Below are 17,449 nucleotides of genomic sequence, written 5' to 3'. Positions count from 1 at the left end.
GGTGAAAAGAAATAAAAGAAAAGAGAAGAAAAGAGAAACTAAATAAAAAATTGAAAAAATTGAAAAAAATTGTCCTTGTCAGCATCAATTGTGTCACGTAGGACGCCCGATATCCACATCAGTAATTTCCAATCAAAATTGACCGGATGGACTAAAGTGACAAAACGTCAAAAAATTTAGGACTAAATTACCCAACTTGAAAGTTTTAAGACTGAATTGGCATAAGTTTCAATAGGTTTAGGACCATTTTTTGGGGAGCTTCTGCTGATGTTCAAAGCCTAAGCATGAAAAATAAAAACAAAAGAGCTCGGACTTTTGAAGAGGTACGAACTTCCTTTTGTAAACCTTAGATTGCTGACAGAATTGAGGATTAGCCACAGAAAAACTGTTCCCCTATTAAAGAAAGTACAACATCTCAATTCACAAGTCGATGCATGTGCTCATATCATATACTTATCATGAATATTCCAAAGAACTTACAAGAAAAACACAACACCTAGTAACTGCTCAGTAGAATTGAGATGAAACATCCACAGCCCAAGATTAATCCTAGGAAAACGCAGAGCAACAGACTTTGATCACATGACATGAAGTACGGACAACATAACAGTGAATTCAGGCATCCCATGTCATTTTTTTAGCAATGGCAGCTTCAACCGATTCCAGTTCTTCCACAACTTCAGTAATGGAAGGCAAGTCGCGAGGAGTCTCTTGGAGGCATTTTAAAGTTAGCAGCGATACTTGGAATGCAGAATCTATAGGATAATTGTCTGCCAATCTAGAGTCCATTATAGTCTTCAGGTTTTCTTTACTGCATTACAGTGGTCTGGCCCACGCCACTAAATGACATTTCAATACCGGATGGTTCAGATCAATTGCACTTAAGCCTGCTAGTATCTCAAGGAACACAACACCGAAACTGTAAACATCACTCATTACATAGAGACACCCTGTAATGTACAGCAAATCGTGAAGAGACATCGCAACAATGTCCACACTCGACCGGAAATTACTCAAAGCATTCAATGTATGTATGCTGGATGCTACTGAACCATTGACTTATATTGGTGCTATACTAAATTAAATGTGTGGAATTGATTAATTAAATGGTTTGGACATATATATGGATGCATCAGAATAGATTCTTCGTCAGTTGGAAACATTGGTCTGGAATAGCACTGGCCAGACCAATGTTTCCAACAGGTCGTGCTTGCCTAGGGACGACACTATTGGGCCCGTGTCGAGCTGGGCTCTATGAATTAGAGGTCTCTTCCTCTCATTTTCACCTTCGTTTTTCTCTCACAAATTCTAACGAATTTCGACTTTCTAACGATTTTCATTTTGAATATACGATTAGTTCGCCGGTCGGGACGAAATAATTTATTCTACCTCTGGGGATCATGATGTCCCGAGAGTCATCACCATATGTTGACTGTCTAGCATTGATCCCTCGTCCAAATGTTGCAAAAAGCAGTAGTCTCTTAAAGCGAATAGTCAACCGTCTCACTTTTTCTATGGATCAGAGGCCCAAAAAGCAAGGAGAATATATCCGATTCCGAAGTCTCTCTGCCCAACATAGATATCTGCTTTTATATATGACCGTGAAAAGGCAACGACTAGGCCACGATGAGTCGATGACCACATGACTGACCCGATCAGGCGACGACCGGGGAGATATTTGAACCATCCACCCCATTACATCTGACATGGCTGGGGTCCTTTGGAAAACATAGGGGCTGATGGCACGTGCCCAAGGGTGTTCAAGACCCGCATGCAGCCCAAAAAAGACTTAGTTTAAGAAAGGGAAAATGATACAAATAGTCCATGGATTTTAACTCAACGTGCAATATAGTTTATCAATTTTTAATTTGTTTAATGTGGTCCCTGAACTGTAGTTGAATGTGCAATGTGGTCCCTAAATTTTCAATTTATTTAACATGGTCCTTGAACTTTTAGTACATGTTCAACTTAGTCCCTGAATTATATGAAAATATTCAATATTGTCCTTCTAGTAATTCAAGTTTAGGGACGACATTTAACATTTTTATATAGTTTAAGGACTAAATTAAATATGTACCAAGAGTCCAAGAACCACATTATATGTTAGGCCAAAGTTTAGGGACCACATTGAACAAATTAAAGTTTCGGGGACCACATTACACATTAGACCAAAGTTCAGGAACTGTTTGTGTCATTATCCTTTTAAGAAATCCTATAAAGTTGCCTTAGTGAAATCAATCAGGCCTTCGACAAAAAAAAATAATCAAGGCTATAATCTCCATCTATTTTATAGAAATGATGTTGAAAATATTTTTCTAAAAATGATTGCTTTTATCGCTTGAAATAATTAGTCAATAGAATTTCTTTTCATTATCGACAACAATGTAGGTCTAAACATTTTTCATAGACGATAAAAATATTTTGTTTTCATCTATTTTAGCAAGCGATACAAACAATCATTTTTTAGAAAAATATTTCCAAATCATTAATTTTTTTTCAAAAAACAAACGTACTCGTAGACATGGACCGTGCTTGTACAGAGAGAGAGAGAGAGAGAGAGAGAGAGAGAGAGAGAGAACTTTTGTAGGCTCAAAGAACTCTTACTTGGGCCCGGACCAACCCTGCCCGACCCAACAATTCAAAGGGCCGATAGGCCTTCGAGACAGCGTGAAAATGTCAAATAGGATATCTTCGTTTTTTAGGTAAATGATACAAATGGTCCTTGAACTTTGGCCTAATGTATAATGTGGTCCATAAACGTTTAATTTATTCAATGTAGTCCCTGAACTTTATCTCAATATGTAATATAGTCCCTGAACTTTTAATTTGTTTAATGTAGTCCCTGGACTTTCAGTAAATGTTCAATTTAGTACCTGCACTTTATGAAAATATTCAATGTTGTCTTTGTACTTGAATTAATAGAAGGATAATATTGAACATTTTTATATAGTTCAACGACTAAATTAAACATGTACCAAAAGTCCAGGGACCACATTGAACAAATTAAACAATTAAAAACCTCATTGTACATTGGGTCAAAGTTTAGGGACCGTTTGTTTCATTAACTCTTGTTTTTGAGACTTCTCCTTGATACACAATGAGTCACAAATTAGCTTGTGAAAGTGCTCTTTCACTTGTTTCTATTCTCCTCTTGCGTAGAAATGGGAAACAAGCACTCATTGGAGGAAAATCTGTAATGTATTCAAGTATTAAGAGAATTGTATAAGTGTGGTCGATCAAGTACTTTTTCCATATCGACCAAAAACAAAGTATTTTTTCCATATCAAAAATGGCATTTTTATTATTTTGGAGAAATTAATCATCTTTCACTAGGAAATTCAAGTAGAACTTTTGTTGAGATTGTCATCTTACGTGGGTGCCATCTTTTTAGAACTGAATATTCTCATATGTCTCGGCAAAGTGACATGTCACTTGTCCCAATAATATGAAATACACCTTATAGTCCATGAGATATACCCTATTTCATGTTGCCCTAGACTTACCCAACATATGAGGTAGCGATCGTCGTGAATTAAGAGCTATATTCATGAATCTAACATAGTTATCAAAATTGCCATAGAAAACGTAACAATCTCACAATACAAAATACAATCAAGTTTCCTTGGTTCCAGATACGGTCAATTGAAATTCACGAGTCTATCAAATGGATACATCGGCTTCAATAAACTAGATTTGAAGTCCGATACAGGACTTGATTAGAAAATTCATGCTAGTTCAAGGGCTCGATTGGAAGAAAAAAAAAAGATAATTTAGGGACCAAAAGTAGACCAAAAAGTGAAAATTCATATCTCAAATTATAACTTGGATGTTGGTGGGACACTTTTGGAGTGCCCAAGAATCGTGACACCAGATGTGAACGGGGTCAAGAGATGGAAAGAAGTTGTTCATGCATGTTCACGTGCCGCAACTTGACTTTTTCGCGTGGAATATAATCAAACTAGTGTACTTTTATAACTAATCTCTTATCGCCCGCGTAATGCATGAGAGATTCACAGTATAGATACCAACCTGGAAAAAACCATATATGGGTCCAAAAACCTGCAGGACAAAAAGGGAAGCGTGCGGAGGAAGACCAAGGAGAAATTGGAATTATATTGGATGGAAGGATGATTAGGGAAAAGAATTTGAAGGTAAATTACAGCTTAAAGCAGCATCGCACCACATTAATACTAGTAGTCCTTGATCAGTTCCAAAAGAATGTGTAAAAACCGCCCTTTGTTGACCCACATTGGCATGGTGACTGAATAATTGCAATCGGTTTTGCTTAGGTCGAAAATTGCATTCTTTTATGGGTGCTTGGTGAGATAATTTTGAGAGCTATGACTTTGAAAAACACATTCAAGAAAAAAAAAAAAGCCAACGACCTAGTTACACCACCCACCCCCCAAAATCTCATAGAGCAAACCATCACATGGATTCAATTCACTTCCTTCTCATTTGTCTTCCCCAAGGACAAGAACATAAATCCCCATAATCAGGGGCCCCAGCTCGCATGGCCCCTCGGTATGCTAATGGTCAAATGGTTACACGTAGCTTCCCTCTGGGATTAAGAAATTAAGGGAAATTTTTTATGAGATTTGACCAATGGTACACGCAACTATTCACTAATTAAGATTTGTCCTTGGGACTTATCATTTGAGTTCGTCCCTCTAATCTCACTGAAGCTATATGTGAACAAACTGTGTATATTTATCACAGATATATCAATTTAGATTTTTTTATGATCAAAAAATTAATTTGAAGTAAATTTATCACTGATATACCAGTTTGGGGTTTTTGATAATAAAAAAATTAGTTTGGAGTAAATCTGTCACATGTATACCAGTTTGGAGTTTTTCGTAGTATTAAACCTTTTTTTCATTTTGGATAATAAATATTCCTCTAGGAGCAACCACATGCATGTGATGATATATACGTTCTCACATTTCACATAATCTTATTGAATCTTTATTGTAATTTCTAAAAGATATATCATGCTTCTTTAGATTTAATATCACTTTACTCATAGAAATATTAAAGCACGAGGCGCAAAATTTCAATATTGTGACATGAATGTCACTATTAACATATTAGTATACACACGTAAGTAAAAAATCGAATGGATAACCAGTTAACAACTTTTTCCCAAAGAATTTTGTATATCGGTTAAGACTTTCAAAGAGAATCTTCCGAACCAGCTAACAAACCTACCAGTCAATTGTGAGAGAAATTTATGTTTCTTCAAGTTATTATTGAAATTGTTTGTGGGCCTCATAGAGGTTAACCAACATTTCGATCGAGAAGTTCAAACTTTCCAATTCCTTTTGACAATAACTTTTTTGCATTTTTTTTAAGTTGCTAAGGAAGAGACTTTATCACAAAAAAATTGTTTTTCCATTCATAAACAGTATCCGTTTTTTCTTCTTCTTCTTTTCTTTATGCCTCTCCTCTTAATTGGGTCACGTCGGCAACTCGGCCAACTCATTATTCTAGAATTGCATATGTTGCTTTTCCAACAAGTGCTTGCCAGACACGTGTTGTGTTGCTTTATTAAACCCTAAAATGTCTCCCCAATCTAAGAAAAAAGTCAGCAAAATCTTTGTCCGTTCTAATTAACAACTCGATAGATGCGTTTTCAGTCGTCTTCGCATTAATCAAATGCAGTTGTCCTTGTAGCGGGAGCACAATAGACGGAACACTGTAAATTGAATGGCCCTTTTGTGCCTTCATGTTGACTGATTAGAGGCTTTAAATTAAGCTCTCACCTAAACGCACATGAGAGATCTTGCTATTTATTACCATGAGTGCAGACTTTTCAAACCAAACACAGCACATTTCTTAGACGAGTTGCACGACCCTACATCTATACATGTGTGCATGTGTGCATTTATATGTGTGTGTGTGTCTCCCTTTATAAGCACACATGTATGTACATGTAGCGTTTTCGGAAAAATATCAAATAGATAACAACATAGAATTTTAGAAATAATATGAAATGGAAAGAAGAAAATGGAATATGTAGGTGATCAAATAGAAATTAAAAAAAATGGAGCGGTTGAGATCACGAGAGTATGATTGAAAGGGTATTACTCTCTTTATTGTGGAGTCTTCTAAGAGTCAAAGATTGAGAGTGGAATCCTGTGCAATATGTACGCATGCATCTTATCCTCGCCATATGTGTATATACAGATGCGCAACATATGCATGCATGTTCATATCATCTCATCTTAGTTTAAGTGGTCATATATGCATACATGTTCATACTGGAGTGATGAGAACAATCACACAAATAGTGACAGGGCGAAGTGCAATATGTTTGGACCACTCCATTCTATTTTTGATTGGTGGGTTTGCACACGTCTTCATGTTTGGTGAGAGATTAAAAAAAGTTCCCATCCAAATCCATCCATCTCTCTCTCTCTCTCTCTCTCTCTCTCTCTCTACTCTTAGCTACCTGCTCATTCTACCTACTCATTCCGCCTAGTTTTGCTTATGGGTGATTGAGTTTTTTCAGTAGAACATTTGTAACATTTGTCCCGAATGAACACTTCTCTTATGTTTGAGGAAAGTCTTGAAAACCGACATCCTTCCTCCTTCCGATCAACCGCTTCTTTGTTCTTCATTTTTTATGCTATTAAAATCTCCGCTTACCTGTACGTATGCATTCAATTTTTAACATGATGGAAATTACGGGGTCTAGACTTGACCCTTTCCAATCATACACAAGACCTTTTTCTTTTTACATGATTAAAGCGTTAGTGTGCGAACGACACCGATTTTCAGTGCTCGCAACCGTAGAGTCAAGGACAGGCAGAAAATAGATTAGTTGGAGAAGTCGTTAACGGTAGCTTGAGTGATATAGATCCTCCCAATCTGGATTCCCTATCGAGGCTATCATGCACTGCACACAACCTTTTTCTGACATGATTAAGCGGCTTAGAACGTTGTCATTTTTATAGTGATGCTCCCGCATTGGTGGATGTTAATTCATTATTGGCGATGGCCCCATAACCATAAGGTGTACAATATAATATTCTCAACCGGGAAATCGTTTCATTTTAAGTCGCAAATTTCATTTCGATGATCCTGATAATCTATCGAACATTATCACTATAAAGGGGGACCCACCATCCATGAAAAAGTCGCAGGTTCCCACCTTCAACTTCAAAGTTTCAACCTCGCGCCCAGGAAAGGAGACAGACAAACGCGAAACCTTAAAAATTTTGTTCTCTCTCTCTCGTACCTAACCATTTTATGGGCCAGAAGCTACTGCAGATGCAACCCTAAAACTAACAAGAATATGCATTGTTGTGCTAATTAAATATTAAAGTGTAATCGGTTCGGTTAATGTCACAAAAGTGATGATTGATTGGTTACAGCGCTATCCATCGTGTAACAAAATATGTAAAATACTTTAACGCATTTAACTTTTTTCTCATTTTGAAGTATCACAACATTCGTTCACCATCAAAAGACTTGTTTGACGAAGAGAGATTAAACTTTTAATTAACAGGTAATCATTTTCACATCTTCTTTCATGCGCCTAAACTTTGGATGGATAGGATGATTCTTGGCGTTCCAAGTGGTTTTACTCCGAGTGGATCTCTATGAATATGGAGCACTCGTGAGGTGCAAGACCTTGTCCCCATTGTAAGTGAAATTCAAACTTATTACCGTGTTTTATTATCACAAGCTCAGTGTAGTTTTGGAGTTGGATACCGAGTCATATATAATATGATGATATTCTAAATTGACGCAATAAGAAATTAAAAGCGTTGCAGATGTGTCGTTTCTTGTTCATCGGAAAAATTACCAAAACAGTCATAAACCTATTGCAATTGTGCCAATTCAGTCATAAACCTTTTTTTTTGCCAATTCAGTCCTAAACCTTTTGCATTTATGCCACTTTAGTCCATCCGGCTAATTTTGGCCGGGCGATTCTGATATGGCAATTTTTAAATTTTTTTTAAAAAAATTTCGAATGTTTTTTCTTTTTTTTTTTCTTTCCTTCTTCCCCTGGCCGGTCCGGCGAGGGCGACAACCTTGCTTTCGTGGGCAAGGTCGGCCCTGGCGAGGGCGAGCTCACCTCGTCCTTGCTGGGCAAGGTCGTCACCCTCACCACGGCTGACCTCGCTCACGACGGCGAGGTCGTCCAGCAATGGCCAGATCTGGGCAAGCTCACCTCGCAGTCGCTGGGAGAGGCTCAACCTCGCCGTCGATCTCGCCAGATCTGGGCGAGGTCGATCTGGCCCTTGCCATGGCCAACCTCGCCCGAGATGACGAGGTCATCGCCCTTGCCATGGCTGGGCGAGCTCGCCCTCGCTAATGCCAGCGAGGTCGTCGCCCTTGCCATGGCTGAACTGGCCCACGGCCATGGCGAGACTTGACCTCTCCCAGCGATGGCGAGGGCGACGACCTCGCCCAGCGATGGCGAGGTGAGCTCGCCCTCGCCATGGCCGACCTTGCCCACGATGGCGAGGTCGTCACCCTCGCCAGGCCAATGGCCAATGAGGTCACCTCGCCGGCCCTAGTTGGCCGGTCCAGTGATTGGCCAGGGGAAGAAGGAAAGCAAAAAAAAAAAAAGGCAAAAAAATTAAAAATTGCCAAGTCTGTTTCAGTAGGACGACTTGCATCCACATCAGTGCCAGCCGGCCAAAATTGGCCGAATGGATTAAATTGACACAAATGCAAAAGGTTTATAACTGAATTGGCCAAAAGAAAATGTTTAGAACTGAATTGGCCAAAAGAAAATGTTTAGAACTGAATTGACACAATTATAATAGATTTATGACTGTTTTGGTAATTTTTTCCTTATTCATCCTAATAGCCGTGTTTTCATGTTTGGGACTCGTCAATCAAATTTGGCTTATGATGATTGATTGGATGGCTAAATAGTACATCAATTTGTAATATAAGGAAATTTTGGGTTGTGGCATCGATCCTTCCTATTTTGGTACTAGTGTAGTGTAGCCTTTCCAACGAACGAAGTACATTGCTAGGATTCTTTATCAATACCGAAACTAAAGGTTCGTTTGTTTAAGAGAAAACTTCATGATGATAAAGAAAATACTTTTCGAGAAATCATTTTTCAGAAAAATTGTTAGTTTTCCTTTATTTGGTAATATGTGATAAAATTTTTTTTCTAATATTTGGATCTCATTTGGAAAATGATTTCAATCCCATGACTTTATCTCAGGCAAAAAAAAATCGAATTTTTATGTTGTATTTTCTTTCTTTTCTTTTTTTTTCTTTTTTTCTTCTCCTTCTTCCTCCTTCGCCAGTCGTCGAGCCTCAATGATGGTCGTGACAGGCCATTGGCAAGGGCTGACTTGGCCAGCCTTAGGCGAGGTCGAGCTCGCCGGGATATGGCGAGGCTCGACCTTGACCTTGCCGTAGCGAGGCTTGACCTCACTCGAGACCGGCCCGAGCCTGTGGCCGGTCGCCGGCCATCGCTGAGGCCTAGCAATCGATGGAGGTGGAGGAAGAAGAAGAAAGAAAAGAAAAGAATAAAACAGTAAAAAATTCAAGAGAAGCACTTTCAGAAAGTATTTTCACTTTCCTAATTTTATGCACGAATACTTTTCTTGATCGGAAAGTGTTTTCGATTGGCTAATCATTTTTGGCGAACCAAACCGGTGAAAATTCGAAAAACTGATTCCGAGAAAATACTTCTGCTCAAACAAACGCGCCCCAAACCTAGTCAAATGAAGCTTGAAATAAAAGCAATCGATGCTTTCTGGTCGAAGAAAGCCCCAGGGACTATCAAACCACAAAAGTGACGGGGTCCCCCCCTTCAAATAAACGTGAGACTCCCTCCTTCCTTTTGTTGTCTCTCTCGTTCCTCAGCAAGAAAATCCAAAAAACCAAAAAATAAAACAGAAAAGAAAAATCCAATCTCTCTCTCTCTCTCTAAGAATGATAATTAATTTTCAAGAAAGCCCCTCAACTGTTTCCGTACTGACAATTAAAAATAGTTGTGGAGCATTTTGGATTTGAGGCGACCAAAAGCAAAGTAATACTGTGGTTCCCTTCTTTTCACTTCCCATTATGGGCTCAAGCGTCACTAAAGTGGCCTAGCAGCAGCTCGGCCCACAACCTCGTCGGCCCCGGGAGAGATCGCGGCCGGAGAATCGTGACAACTTTCATGCATGTCTTTTTTTTTTTTGGCCGGAAACTTTCATGCATGTTCACGTGCCGCAACTTCACTTTTTTCGCGTGGCATATAATCAAGCTATTGTGATTTTTTTTTGCCTAATCTCTTATTGGACGCGTGTACATGAGAGATTCACAGTATAGGTAGCAACCTGGCCAAAAACCATATATGGATTGAGAGGGGAAAGTACTAAAAAAGTCATCAATATATTGCATTGGTGTTAACTCAGTCCTAAATTTTTCAATCGGACCGATTTAGTTCGAAATCTTATGCATTTGTGCTAATTGAGTCTATCCGATTAATTTCAACCGAGAATCACTGACTTGGACGATGCCCATTTTACGTGGCGCGGCCGACACTGACGTTGATATTTTTTAATATATTTCAAATTTTTTATGGTATTTTTCTTTTTTTTTCTTTTCTTCTCTTTATTTTTTTTAGGGGAGGGGCTAAGGGAGCTGTGTCATGGCCTCCCTCAAGGCCGGCGAGGGTCGGTCGGCGACCCTTGCCAGCCCTTAGCCCCCCAAACCCAAAAAAAAAAAAAAAAATAGAGAGAAGAAAAGAAAAATACCATAAAAATTATTTAAAAAATTATTGAAAATATCTACATTAGTGCCGGTCACGCCACATAGGATGATCGGCATTCACGTAAGCGATTAATGGCCAAAATTGGCCGGATAAACTCAATTAACACAAATGCAGATGGTTTTATGATTAAATTGGTCCAATTGAAAAGTTTATGAATGAATTGGCACAAACATAATAGGTTTAGAACTTTTTTTGTACCTTCCCCTGGGTCAAATGCTACCTCCGGGGAGAAACGGAAAGCGTTTGGAGCAAGACCAATGAGAAATTGGAATATACAGGCTGGAAGGATGATTAGAGAGAGAATGTGAAGGTAAATAACAGCTTAAAGCAAAATCGCATCACATTAAGGCTCCGTTCGTTTGGCGGAAAATATTCTCCCGGAAAATATTTTCCGGGTTTTCCGGTGTTCGGGGGGCGGAAAACGTTTTCAGTGGGAAAATATTTTCCTTCCCCCCCTCACAAAATAGCCTAAGTCTATGGAAAATGATTTCCGCTTCTTCAAAAGCGGAAATCATTTTCCGGAACTTCTTCTTCTTCTTTTTCACTAAGGTCATCGGCCGCCGCAGGCTGCCGCCGCCGGCAAAAAATATTTTCCGAAACTTTTTCATATTGGTCGCCGAATACCGGAAAATTATGTTTCTGGAAAATATTTTCCAAGAAAATGACTTTCGGGAAAATATTTTCCAAAAGGAGAATATTTTCCGCCAAACGAACGAAGCCTAATACTAGTAGTTCTTGATCAGCTCCAAAAGAATGTGTATAAAGCGCCTTTTGTTAACCCGCATTGGTATGGTAATTGCAATGTCCGAAATTGCAATCTTTATGGGGTTTGGTGAGGTACTTTTGAGAGCGACCACTTTGGAAAAACGCAGTCAAGAAAGAACAAAACCGAACAACCTTATCCCCATCCCCTAAAAATCTCATAAAGCAGACCACCACATGGATTCAATTCGCCTTCTTTCTCATTTTTTTTCCCAAGAACAAGGACAAATCAGGGCCCACCTTGCATGATTGCTCGGTATGCCAATGGTCAAATAGTAGCACGTAGCCTCCCCTCCGGGATTGGACAACAAAAGGGAAAAAAAATTATGAGACTTGACCAATAGTACACGCAACACGGAAATTTTTTCACTAATTAAGATTTGACATTCGGGCTTATCATTTGAGTTCGTCCCTCTAATCTCCCTTAAGCTATATGTGAACAAACTACATATATTTATTACTGATATATCAGTTTAAAATTTTTTATGATAAAAAATTAATTTCGAATAAATTTACCTAAAATATATTGATTTAGAGTTTTTGATAGTTAAAAAATTAATTTTTTATTAAAGAATTGCATACATCGGTTAAGACTTTCAAAGAAAATCTTCCAAACTAGCTAATAGACCTACCGGTGAACCGTTAGAGAAATTTATGTTTCTTCATGTTCCGATTGAAATTGTTTGTGGGCCTCATAGAAGGTTAACCAACGGATCGATCAACAAATTGAAACTTTCCTTTTGAAAATAACGTTTTGTATTTTTTAAAGTTACTAAGGAAGAGACTTTTATCACAAAAAAACAATTAATTTTCCATTCATAAACAATATCGGTTTTTTCTTCTTCTTCTTCCTTTTTTTTTTTTTTATGCCTCTCCTCTTAGCATGCATCCTCTTAAATGGGTCACGTCGGCAACTCGGCCAATTCATTATTCTAGAATTGCATATGTTGCTTTTCCAACAACGCTTGCCGGACACGTGTTGCGTTGCTTTATTAAGCCCCAAAATGTGTCCCCCTATCTAAGAAAATAGTCAGCAAAATCTTTGTCCGACCCAATTAACAACTCATCTGGATGCATTGTCAGCCGTCTTCGCATTAATCAAATGTTGCCCTTGTAGTGGGAGCACGACAGACGACACGCTTTAAATTTGAAGGGCCCTCTTAAGCCTTCATGTTGACTGATTAGAGGCGCTTTTGATCGAGCTTTTTTCCCAATGCGCACATGAGAGATCATGCTATGAATTACCATCAGTGCAGACTTTCCGAACAAAACCCCAAACGTACAGCACAATTTTCTAACTCCAGTTGCCTGACACTACATTAATACATGCGCGCGTACATGTATGCGCGATCTCTAAGGTTACCCCACGGCACATAAACCTTCTTTTTTTTTTCCTCTCTCTCTGTACCATGGTTTCACTTTTCTGCCATAATTCTAACACGGTCAATCTCAAATTGAGTACTCTCTCACCATATGTGTCCTCTAGATGGACCTTGGTAACACCAAATTCACTCAACGCGATCTCATGGCGTGGAGAGGAAAGGAAAGGAAAGAGGAGGAGGAGGTGCTTGTTATTCTTCTTTCCCCGTTTCTCCAACTTGCAATACCGGATAATCTTTGCACGAGATATTGTTTAGAAATTATTTGCCCTCTGGCGGAAGAAGAGCCCGGAAACCATCAAGCCACAATAGTCAAAGGAGGAGGAGGTGCTTGTTATTCTTCTTTCTCCGTTTCACCAACTTGAATTACCGGATAATCTTTGCACGAGATATTGTTTAGAAATTATTTGCCCTCTGGCGGAAGAAGAGCCCGGAAACCATCAAGCCACAAAAGTCAAAGGGTCCCATCTTCAAACGAACGCGAGATTGCCCCTCTCGTTCCTGAGCAAGAAAATCCAAAAGACCACCCACAAAAAAAAGAAGAATGACAAGAAGGAGGAAAAAGAAAATATCCAATCTTCGTCTCTCTCTCTGTGTCTGAGATTGATTATTAATAATATTCAAGAAAGTCCTGTCCGTCAACCGTTTCCGTACTGACAATTAGAAATAGTTGGGGAGCACTTTGATTTGACGGGAGCGAAGTAAAGTAATTTTCGCGGTTCCCATCTTTCCTAGGGAGAAAGATGCGGAAGTGGATATATATGCGTAGCGTCAAAAGCTCCGGATCACCACGCAAATCGTTGAGGGGGTCTTTCCTTCGTCGCCTTTTCTATCCGTCATCGTCGAGAGATTTCCCGGCCTCGTGGCAAAAAAGACCACCCGCGAAGAGCGAAACGAAAGAGCACATCGAGATAGATCGAGGAGAAAACTGGAATTCATGTGGAAGAGAAGGCATGTATTAAAAAGAACAGGGCTTCGATTAGGTTTGTCGTGATTTTTAATACGAGGTCCGGAAATCTCTCAAATTGAACTAGGATCGAGGAGAGATTGGAATACATGTGAAAGAGACTGATTTGCAAGGAGCTATCCACGACCCCACCACCACCGCCCACCTGCCACCAAGGGAAATAACACGGAACGACAGAAGAAAATCCACAAACGGAAGAGATGTGGTCATGTTTTGGAAAACATAACGTAACATGGAACTAAGCAGCCACCTCCTACAAAAGCTATAAAAAGATTATAAAAAAAAAATCGCCATGTTCAAACCCAGTTGCCCTACCCCATTTTATATTGTACAATGCAAAATCCTTCGCCGGTGGCATCCGTCAATCCCCTCCCCAGTTCTCTTAACCCTGTGGCCTGCCGCTGCTGCTGCTACATGGGTCAAAGTCGATCGCTTCACATACTTATACCTCGTTCGCAGCACTTCAGGACGCACATGATGACTGTTCCGTTTCTCTACTTTTTCTTTTTCTTTTTTTTTTTGTTTCCGGAAACAAGTTTAGAACGGAAATCCATTTGGCAACACAGCTTTCATTTTTCTAATTCCAGAACAAATTTTTAGTCCAGAAATAGGTTTGTAACAAAAATGAGAAGTAACAAATTTTCTACTTTTCTGTATCTGAAACAGAAACGGGAAATAAAAACTCTTCTCATCGCTCGCCCTCACCTTCCGCCTACACACCGCCCATTGATAAATGGAGAAGAGCATAAGAGGGAGAAATTTTATGCGTTATCAAACGCGTATCTCTGTACAGAAACTCATGCAGGGAATGTAAATAGAAAATCTATTTTCGGAACAGAATGGTTATCATTCGCGCCCTTAGATGCTAGATAATTTGACGTCTCCACGTGATTTGCCACGGACAGTGACCTCGCAAAAGAGCCTCTAGACCGAAATGAAAAATGCTTGCGAAAATATCCCCGCCCATCGGTCCAAAGCGATCCTCCAGACCGAAATGAAAAGCATGCCAAGCAAGATTGAGTGGCAACTTAAACTTTGGACGGAAAGATGATAGGAAAAAGGAATTTGAACGTAAATTGCAGCTTGAAGCAACATCACGTCATTTTAATATTAATACTAGTAGCTGTCGTCGATCAGTGCCAAACCACCCCCCGCCCAAAAAAAAAAAGTGTAGTAACCCTCTTTTGTTGACCCACAGGTATCGCTATCCCGGTCGATGATTTACATGACAAGAAAGTGGTGCAAAATCGTGCAAAAATGCAGCCCGATGGATCAGAAAGCAAAACCATCACAGAGATCAAATCACATCTCTCTCTCTCTCTCTCATTTGTTACTTTTTGGCTTGTCATTTTGTGAAGCGTCGGGCGTGGACAACGTCGACCGTTTAGAGAACCTTCGACGTCGAACCGAGCTCACGCGCCACCTTACGTTCACTGTTCAGAAAGTCCGCAAACAAATGTCTCCACCAAATCTCGAGAAAACGAACAAAAAACTAAGAGATCATCCCGGACGCTATTATTGCATATGGAGGGAAAAAAAGGGAAAGGTTTCGGTTGAATTCAGAGAATGCAAGTGGTCGTGTCGTGTCACGAGTTATCCCAGATCCTAGTCCGACCCACTTTGCTCCTTTTGTTTTTGTTTAATCCGTTAAGTATAGACGGACGAGAGGGAGGCCATGCAATATGTCCATTTTCTTTCCCTAAGGCTCCAAGATTCAAAATGGCCCCCACCCCCCCCCCCCCCCCCCCCCCCCCCCCAATCTTTTTTTTATTATTATTATCGGCTATGTAACCACTCCCTCCTTCACCAACCTACGGTAACTCCGTTCCTTCTCTCTATTATCTCTCTCTCTCTCTCTCTCTCTCTCATCATCATCACCATCCACCATCAAACCAGACCCAAGGCACCCTCTCGTTCAAACCACTCGGTATCAATCCAGACATGTGCTCCCCCCTTCTTCACTTCCTCTCCTAATTCACAATCTAGAAAAACCCTCCCATCTCCTTCTCCGCCCTCCCATCTCCTTCTCCGCCAAAGCGCACAGACCACGGAAGGACCCGCAAAGGGATAAAATGGTGGCTGAGATTATCGACAAGTTATTCGCATTACGGACGCCACTATCAGGGGCCGTGGTCAGACCGGAAGAGCTTAATCCTGGGGATCATATTTACACTTATCGGCGGTTTGGCATGTACTCGCATCACGGTTAGCCATTCGTCCTCTTTTTCCTTTTCCATTATTGTTGTCGTTTTCTCGCGCAACATGGTTACCTGCTGGACTGAATCATTGTTTGTTATCTTTCATTTTGCCAAAGGACAGTAGCTCTATGTGCTTGACATGATAGTTCAACTCAGCGATTATCAAATCTTGCCCGCCAAATCAAAATTATTTTATCTTCGTTTCTTTCTCTTGTTTTTCTTCTTGTTTTTTCTCCCTTTCGTCTCCTTCTTTCAGTTCTGCCATGGCAGAGCACCATCAACCCAGCCATGAGATCATCTTATCCCCGTTTGGTGGCCTTCAGGATGCCACCGCCGACGGGGATGTTGTGGAGGGCACTGCCGGCGGTCCCGTGGCCATGGCAGCTCTTGCAAAAGTGTGCAACTAAAAGAGGTCGTAGTTGTTGTAGTAGCAGAACTTGGTGCTGGTGGAATCGCGGCGAGGGCATTTCGGCTGCTCTTGCTCTGGAAGCTGAGGCCTCGTCGTTTTTCTCTTCTTTTTCTTGTTCTTTTCTCCTTCGTCTCCTTCTTTTAGTTCTGCCATGACAGAGCACCATCAACCCAGCCATGAGATCAACTTAACCCCGCTTGGTGGACTGATGCTGCCACGGACGGGGATGTTGCGGAGGTCACTGCCGGCGGTCTTGTGGCCACGGCAGCTCTTGCAAAAGTGGTGCGACTAAAAGAGGTTGTAGTTGTTGTAGTAGTAGAACTTGGTGCTGGTGGAATCGCAGCGAGTGCACTTTAGCTTTTCTTGCTCTGGGAATTGAGGCCTTGTCGCTTTTTTCTTCTTTTTCTTGTTTTTTCTCTCTTTCGTCCCCTTCTTTCAGTTCTGCCATGACACAGCACCATCAACCCAGCCATGAGATTATCTTAACCCCGTTTGGTGGCCTTCGGGATGCCGCCGCCGATGGGGATGTTGTGGAGGGCACTGCCGGCGGTCCTTTGGCCACGGCAGCTCTTGCAAAAGTGCGTGACTAAAAGAGGTCCTAGTTGTTGTATTAGCAGAACTTGGTGCTGGTGGAATCGCGGCAAGGGCATTTCAGCTGCTCTTGCTCTAGGAGCTGAGGCCTCGTCGTTTTTCTTTTCTACGGGGATGTTGCGGAGGTCACTGCCGGCAGTCCCGTGGCCACGGCAGCTCTTGCAAAAGTGGTGCGACTAAAAGAGGTTGAAGTTGTTGTAGTAGCAGAACTTGGTGCTAGTGGAATCGCAGGCATTTCAGCTGTTCTTGCTCTGGGAACTGAGGCCTCGTCGTTCTTGGCGGGGCTCACCCACGCTAATTTGTATACCTTCTTCATTATTACATTTCCGCATCCGCGCATCCGGCCTCCCGTCCTAGGCCTCATCCTCGCCTTCACCGGCTCTCTGTCTCACCGAGTCCTCG

The 17,449-nt window shown here is 40.7% G+C and overlaps 1 pseudogene; it reads right to left on the bottom strand.

Annotated features, from left to right (window-relative positions):
• Window positions 1-615: 615 nt before the first annotated feature.
• LOC115669491 (probable serine/threonine-protein kinase PIX13) overlaps window positions 616-17,449 on the bottom strand; it is a 60,574-nt pseudogene continuing 43,740 nt past the window's right edge.

The sequence above is a fragment of the Syzygium oleosum genome, unplaced genomic scaffold, assembly GCF_021117445.2.
Source record: "Syzygium oleosum isolate NSW1041296 unplaced genomic scaffold, Sole_v2.1 Sole_v2.06, whole genome shotgun sequence".
NCBI classification, from domain to species: Eukaryota; Viridiplantae; Streptophyta; class Magnoliopsida; order Myrtales; family Myrtaceae; genus Syzygium; species Syzygium oleosum.
Note: the sequence above shows the minus strand (reverse complement) of the source record. Positions and strands in the feature narration are given on the sequence as shown.